Raw genomic sequence first — 8,516 nt, 5'->3', positions numbered from 1 at the left:
GAGAGGTAAGAAAGGGGGAGATAACAAACGGTGATCGGGAACGAGGGGCTGTGTGTGGGAGGTAGAATGCTGGTGATCTTGACGTATGTAGTGTGAAAATGGGGGAAGGGAGAAAGGGAGAAAGTAGTTGGTCAGTTGTAGTGTGTGCGTGGTGTGATGCGAGGGTATTGGTGTAATGTGCGTGGTGTGATGCGAGGGTATTGGTGTGGTGTGATGTGAGGGTGTTGGGAGGTGGGGAAGGCATGGGTGGAGTGTGGGGTAGAGGTAGGGGTCTGTGGGTAGGATGGGGTATGTGGGTAGGGGTGGGTGGTGGGTGTAAGGAATTGGATGGGGTGGAGTGGGAAGGTAGAGTAGGAGTGTGTTGGGGTGTGGTGGGATGAGCTTATGAGGGGGTGTTGACGAGGAGGGAGAAGGGGAAGGTGGATGTAAGAGAGGGGGAAGATGGGTATGGGAGGAGAGAGGAAGAGAGCAGATGCACAGTCCACAGAACGTGCTCTGGCAAGGGCGATGTGGATGGTGGTGGGTGGATATCCACGCAGGCTAAAGTGGTGAGCCATGAGTTGAGACTGAGTCTCAAAGTCATGGCTGTCGCTACAAAGTCTGCGTAGACGGAGGAATTGGGAATAAGGGATGGAAAGTTTTGTGTGTCTAGGGTGGGAGGAGGAGAAGTTGAGATAGGAGTGTGAGTCTGTGTGTTTGTAGTGGATGGAGGTGCTAAGGGCGAAGTGGAGGATGCTGACCGAAATGTCGAGAAAGGGGACAGAGGTGTCAGAGACAGTACAGGAGAAGTGGAGGGCAATATATATATATATATATATATATATATATATATATATATATATATATATATATATATATATATATATATATATATTTGCATATATAAATATATATATATATATATATATACAAATATATATATATAAATATACACATACATACATATATATATATATATATATATATGTGTGTATATATATATATATATATATATATATATATATATATATATACATATATATATATATATATATAATATATATATATATATATATATATATATATTAACAATTTCGTATAGTGGTGGAATTTCTCACGCAGAACACGGTTTACTTTGAACATTTTTGACAAGATTTCGCATTTTAGAAGTTATTTCTTGTAAAAGTTGTCCTATTTGGGTAATTTTAACCAATCGACGATGTGTATTCAGTTGAAGAAAGCTACTGCTATTTATATAGGTATATATATATGCATTTATCTATGCATGCATCTATGTACATATTTAATGTCAGTCTAGGCGTGGTGTGTAGGTGTCTTTATGTTTGTCTCCATACCGCCTGACAACCGGTGTTGGCTCGTTTACACCTCCGTAACCTATCTATCTGGCGTAAGTAACCTGTAACCATGTACCACGGGGTCGATTCGTTTGACTAAAACGCTTCGAGGCGGTGTCCCAACATGGTCATAGTCCAATGATTGAATGAAGTGAAAAAAAAACAATAGACTAAAAGAAACAGCCCTGTTTTAATGTTTTACTGACATTATTTTCAAAATGTCGTAGAAGAAAATTGCTTATAATTGTTTTGTTTTTGTTCTTGTTTTTTTCACATCAAATGTTCACATCGACTGATATAGTAACTTATACAAAAATTTATATAACTTTTTTATCTTCTTTCTCAGAAAAGTAGTCTGTATTTGGCGGATGTGATGAAGCTGGTAGGGATGATAATGATGATGACGTTGTTGAAAGTGGTGAGTCTGATGTTGCTGGGGTGGTCGTTATGGTGGTGTGGAGTGTTGTGGAGATGAATGTGATGATAGCGATAATAATGACGACGATAAAATGATGGTGGTGGTGATGGTGGTTGTGATGGTGGTGATGGTGGTGGTGATGACGATAATAGTAGTGGTAGTCGTGATATGCTTATGAGTGATTACGATGAAACGATGATGATGATGATGGTTCTGGTGGAGGTGATGGTGGTAGTGGTGTTGGCAATGATGACAACGACGATGACGATGATCATGATGATGATGTGACGTTTGTGTAGGTGGCGGTAGTGGCAGCAGTAAAATGGTGTTGATGGTCGTGGCGGTGTTGGTAATATCGCTGGTGTTAGTGCTATTGCTACTGCTGCTACTGATGATGATGCTGCTGACATTTTGAAGGCAGTAGTGACGGTGTTTTTGTTGTTGTTGTTGTTGCTGCTGCTGAGGATATTGGATGTGATTATTATTATTATTATTATTATTATTATTATTATTATTATTATTATTATTATTATTATTATTATTATTATTATTATCATCATCATCATCATTGAGTGATAGAGCAACGCATGCATGCCATCAAAGTGATACTGAGGTACAATATACGAAGCCCAGTATACCCATCATGACTACCTACCTGATAAGGGTACACGAGGCATATGCATCACAACCATATCAGCACGACATGTTGAGCTCATATCAAGATAAACGGGTGAAGTCCAGTTAGAATTTTCTCAGGGCTGAGTAGCCCATCCCGCTCAAAATGCCCCTGACTAAAGGTTGTTTAAAGATGTTGAACGAAACACCCATGTTTCCAGAGGTAAATTATTCAAACCCAAAAGAATTCCTCTCAACATGATGTTCCGCAACTATTTCTGCTCATGATCAGAGAGGCACATATCGTCAACCACCAAGGGACATGCCCAACTGGTTAAGGTCAAGTAAATATGTGGTAATGAGGAGAATATTTGCTGTAGCCCATCTTTATATATCAAGACAAATCATGTACATGATGACACCTCTAAATCACTTAAGATCAGAAGCCATGAAAGCCAATGACTCGTACTGCATCAGGGTGTATCAGAATATTTGCTGTATCCTATCTTTTTATACCAAGTCAAAACATATACATAACACCTTCAATTACTGAAGATCAGAAGCCATGAGAGCCAGTATCCTCTTCTTCTTCTTCTTTTCTTCTTCTTCTTCTTCTTCTTCTTCTTCTTCTTCTTCTTCTTCTTCTTCTTCTTCTTCTTCTTCTCCTCCTCCTCCTCCTCCTCCTCCTTCTCCTTCTTCTTCTTCTTCTTCTTCTTCTTCTTCTTCTTCTTCTTCTTCTTCAGTCAATATTCCTTGTGCTAAGAAACGTGTGAATATACTCAACGTCAGAAACGTATTTTCTTTTAAAATACTATTTACGATATTTATCTGAAAAGCAGTAATTCCCACGGTCGGCACAGTATTCATATTTTAGTTAACAACATAATATCACAATAGATGATGACATTTAGGAACAGCTGAACACTGTCCTCTACAGATATGTGATATTATCGAAATTTTCTATCGAATCATATAGGTTAAAGTATTCCCAATATTTGAAGCTCAACAGTTATATTTTTGATGTATCTCAGGCTTTCATTTTATAGATCTAAACGTTAAAATATGTTAAGATGTTACAAGTCCAAACGTGGTTACCATTCCTGTCAATATTAGCATCGACGAAGGCGGAAAGCTCGCAGAATCGTTAACACGCCGGGGAAAATTCTCTAGCGGCATTTCGTCCGTCTTTACATTCTGAGATCAAATTCCACTGCGATCGACTTTGCCTTTTATCTTTTCGTGGTCGGTAATAAATACCAGTTGAACATGGATGAGTGTGTGTGTGGCGGGGGGTGTCTAATCGACTTAACCCTTCTCCCGAAATTGTTGGCCTTGTGCCAAAATTTGAAATCTATATTTTATTGGCCTTCAAGGCGGCGGCCGGGAAAAATGCTCTAGCGGCATTTCGTCCGTTTTTACATTCTGAGTTCAAATTCCACCGAGGTCGACTTTGCCTTTTATCCTTTGGGGCTAGATAAAATAAATACCAGCTGAACAAAACGGTCGATGAAATCGACTTAATCCCTCTTCCGAAATTGCTGGCCTTGGGCTAACATTTGAAATCAACATTAGCATCGATGTAAAGTTTTCTGGTCGATATTTTGTTAAGCAGAATATTACTCATTCCTTTTTTTTTTCTGTAAGGTAGAACTGTCCAGCAGGTAGAATTATCGCATGAGATATCATGAACGACCGTATGATTCTTGAGGAGTTTACAAGTTTGGGTGGGGCGGCTTATGTGTTGTCATAGTGACTCGAAGAGCTACGCCAGTGGAGCACAAGTTCTTGGTAAGGCTTTCATACTTGAAAGTTGAATGTAGTGAAAACTGTTTTCTAAACCAAAACATTTAAATTAATAGTCTCTCGAACTCCCCTTTACCATTTAGCGTTTGTTACAAAAGCCAAGATAATGATGCAACCATAATTTGTGAATGTGTTGCGATCAAAGATAGAGTTAGGTAAGAGTATAACATCAGACTTCGAAGAGTATGTTAGTCACAACTGACCTCTTGCAGTTAGATGAATTATTAGTATCGACGTACTAGTGCCTACAGTTGAGATACTCAAGTAGATTACATTTGCTTCATGTTTATTAATATCTACAAGATCCTGATATCAACGTATCAATGGAAAGATTTTACAAAGCTAATGATATTGCCAGGTTCTATGTTGGAGGGCAAAAGAACGAGGAAAAGAGTTGATGATCATTTTAAATGTTAACTTGCTAGAATTAGCAACCAAATACTCCTCAAAGCTGTCGTATCATAAGGGAAGGGTACGTTGGATAACTTATACACTATTTCTGAATGTCTTTCATTTTAAGTTTGCTCAATCAGAGTTACTCAGATAAGTCCTTTGTTCTCTACGGAGCATAGGCCACTGTTTTCAACTCTGGGCTGTCTTTTCTGCTACTCTCCAGCAGGATTCCTGCCTTTTCAGCTCTGCCTCAGTATCGTCCTGCCAATTTAGTCTGCTCTATCGGGAGGGTGAAGGCGAGTTTTGATGATGTCCATTTCTGTCAAGTAGTTAGTTACCAGGATTAAGTTGTAGGCTGGTGAATTGTCTTGGTGTACGTGCTCAGGCCTTTTTCAACAAAATTTCTTCCTGAACTCCCTTAAAACATTCGCAAAGTAATCTTTGTTAACCGTCTGGCCAGAGGGAACCCAATGGATGTAGATGATACCCTTGCTGTTGAAAAATGAAATCATCATGAGATTCCGAGTGGACTTGATTTGCCTAACCTCTTGTGCCAGTGGAAAACATACCCAGCTTATACATGTTCATCCGTAAGCAGCCTGGAACATTTAATATGCTTTTCGTAGCTTTTTAACCCAGTTTACCAGAAAACTACTGCATAGTGACCTTCCAAGTTGTCTTCATGTCCCAGGCTAGTTAGCTGTGACAAGCAGTGTTTAGTAAGGTGTATTCATAGCGCTGTTACAGCTGTCTACTTCAATCTGGATAAACAAAAGTTAGAAGGTCAATTTAATAGAAGTGTAGTATTGAATTATATACTAAAACTACACTAATCTAGGACAGTTATAACTGCTTCTCCTAAAACATTCGCAAATCTTCTGAAACGTACCTAGTTTACTGATCCTAGCGTCCTTTCTGTAATAAAACAACACTAACGTATGGATTCCATGATGTCTATTTTTATTTTACGGGCAGAGTATAATTATTTAAAAGTTGTCATTCGGTACGTTCTCACTCTTCTGTCCATATACATGCTTATGCATGTGCTGTCGCCTTATTAAACACGCAATCCTCTTAGAGAAATTTCTTTTTAACAGTTTCAGTAAAGTTCATAAAGAATGTGAAATCAATAAATTGGCCTTTTGGATGTTTTCATTTTCAGCAACAACATTCGTCCTTGCTATAGCAAACCAGTTTTCTATGTCAACTTGGCCTTAAAACTGAACATCAAATTCTAGTACACGTATTAAGCCTCTTACTGTTACATCTCCAATACGTAGTTTTCCCACGGCTTCTGTAAAAGCTTCAAAGTTTATGGTGTATGTTTTACCGTTGATGTTGGCAAAGTATTTTCCTTCTGATTGAATTCAGCCATGATGATTTATCGCTGAAATTCTTCTTTTTATTTCAAATATAACATTAAAATGATTTAAGATCATTCCTAGAAGATTTTAGATTTTTCCTATGATGATATTTCCTTTGCTTCTCTGCAATACCCAATCATATTCGTAAGAAGCAAAATTATTGGTGATTTGTGTATGCATGCAAGTAAGCAGTGCATCGTAAAAAAGGTTTTGGACTATAATAGTTCTAATCCGTTGCAGATGTATTGGGGAAAACAGGTTATTTACATTACTTCAGTTGCTCTAACTATCGGGAAATTAAATTCTCGCCCATTTAACGCCAGGAAGTCATGAAACTAAAATAAAGTAACTTCCCAGAGACGTCCTCGGTCTCCGAAAGTATTCTATTTTCCACAAATATATGTAAATGTATGTGCATATGTAAATGTATGCGAATGTATTACAATATAAACTATTAAGACTTGAGTATATTTAGTAGCACAGCTTAAGCTGGCAAAGTGAAGAAAATCGCCTGCGTGAATTGACCTGTATATCTGTCGGCGACACTTCAACCGCGTTAACCATAACACCAAAGTGACCCGATATTGGCGGCTGTCGAATTTAACACTAAAGGCATAGAGTGGGGCAAGCTACTGTCTATACTTTGATTTTGTATGAGACAATCTTGATTGATAGTTTTGACAGCCCTATTAATCTTCAGTGGCACAATCTCCCCCTGTTGTCAAGATAGCTTAGTCTCACACCAGGTAATTCTAAGCTGACTGAAACGATCTCAAGACATAACTGTATTATAATATAGGCAACTAAGATTCAAATATATTGGCAGTGAGATTGTGTTAGATTCTATCATAAAAAAAGTAAAAAGTGAAACACTTTTTAAGCCACTTTTTGTTTGACAATCACTGCCATCTCATTAGTTTTTATTAAAACACATCTATGTATTTTAGTTTTTTTTTTAAACTAATCGTGAACTTATACAGGTTTCGGAAACATTTATAACATTTTATTCCTTGATATATTTGTATTATATATTAAGTGGTGTTTGTATAAAAATACAGATAAAATGTACAATATAAAGTTATTCAAATTTTATTTAAATGACACCAAGCAAAACGACTTATTAGCTAAAGTTATATTCTTTTATACTACTTATTAAATGCTAATTATTATAGAAAATATTTGTATTGGTTGTGAATAGAGAACATTAACATTCGACTAACCTACTAGTAGTGAACAAAGACCCAACTGTGTCAGAAACTGCCAAAACGAACATTCCAAAGGCAAACCTCATTAGTCTGATATAGAACGTGTCACAGATACGACGACCTCAATTTATCTACCGAACGCAGTTTTCTGGTTACGTACAAAACGATACTCTGAGTGCGAGAAAAGAACAAAGACGTAGTTTTAAAATATTCGAAAACATGATGCAGATGCAATATGCTCTCCATATCATAAGACGTTCTGGAGTAGTTAAAGCTCATAATAAACTAGTTTAAGGCAATACATGTTGTGATAACGAGAAATTGACAGTGTACCGTTTATAGACATCACACTCATTGACGAAATAGACAATAAATTTAAAAGAATCCACCGAAAAATGTTAATCTAAGTAATCAAAAAGCACGGAAGATCCTTCACTGGTCATAGTTTCATGAGACCGGTTTACCTGATTCTGTGGCATATATATATAGCCACTCTGGAAGGGACATCAAGTCCATCGCAGGATTACTCTATTCTGCCAGCTGAGTGGGGCAGCATGAAATAAAGTAACAAGTACAGTTGTAGCTAAATTGACGGCGGGTGCTTGTCAGCACCAGCATTGCTAGAAACAACTCTCAGTCACGTGAGAGCAATTTCCTGACGGTTGACACGGGAGTCAGGCTCCCACTCTACGATAAGCGAGATGGAGTCATATCAGTGCTGGTTTCAGATTCAATCATTCATCAGCGACCCATTACTCCGTTACAAGACCTTAATCCCCTTGTCAGCTTTATATAGAATACCATAGAAAACATTGATTTCGAAAATGGTGAAGTGAGTATTAGAAAAGTGCTCTCTTACATATACATATATACTCTTTTATTCTTTTATATGCTTCAGTCATTTGACTGCAGCCATGCTGGAGCACCGCCTTTAGTCGAACAATTTGACCCTGGGACTCATTCTTTGTAAGCCTAATACTTATTCTGTCGGTCTCTTTGACCGAATCGCTAAGTTATGGGGACGTAAACACACCAGCATCGGTTGTCAAGCGATGGTGGGGGGTACAAACACACACACGCACACACACACAAACACACACACACACACACTCACACACACACACACACATACACACACACACACACACACACATATATATATATATATACGACGGACTTCTTTCAGTTTCCGTCTACCAAATCCACTCACAAGGCTCTGGTCGGCTGGAGGCTATAGTAGATGGCACTTACCCAAGGTGCCACGCAGTGAGACTGAACCCGGAACCATGTTCTTTTCCAGTGACATTCTTCACTGATATTGAAAAGGTGAAAACAAGCAATGTTAATTCTCTAAATGAAGTATTAACAGTAACTGCACGATAAA

This window comes from Octopus bimaculoides, chromosome 5 (genome assembly GCF_046866305.1).
Source record: "Octopus bimaculoides isolate indiv1 chromosome 5, ASM4686630v1, whole genome shotgun sequence".
In the NCBI taxonomy this organism is placed as follows: domain Eukaryota; kingdom Metazoa; phylum Mollusca; class Cephalopoda; order Octopoda; family Octopodidae; genus Octopus; species Octopus bimaculoides.
The sequence above is the reverse complement of the archived record's forward strand: the minus strand, read 5'-3'. Positions refer to the sequence as shown.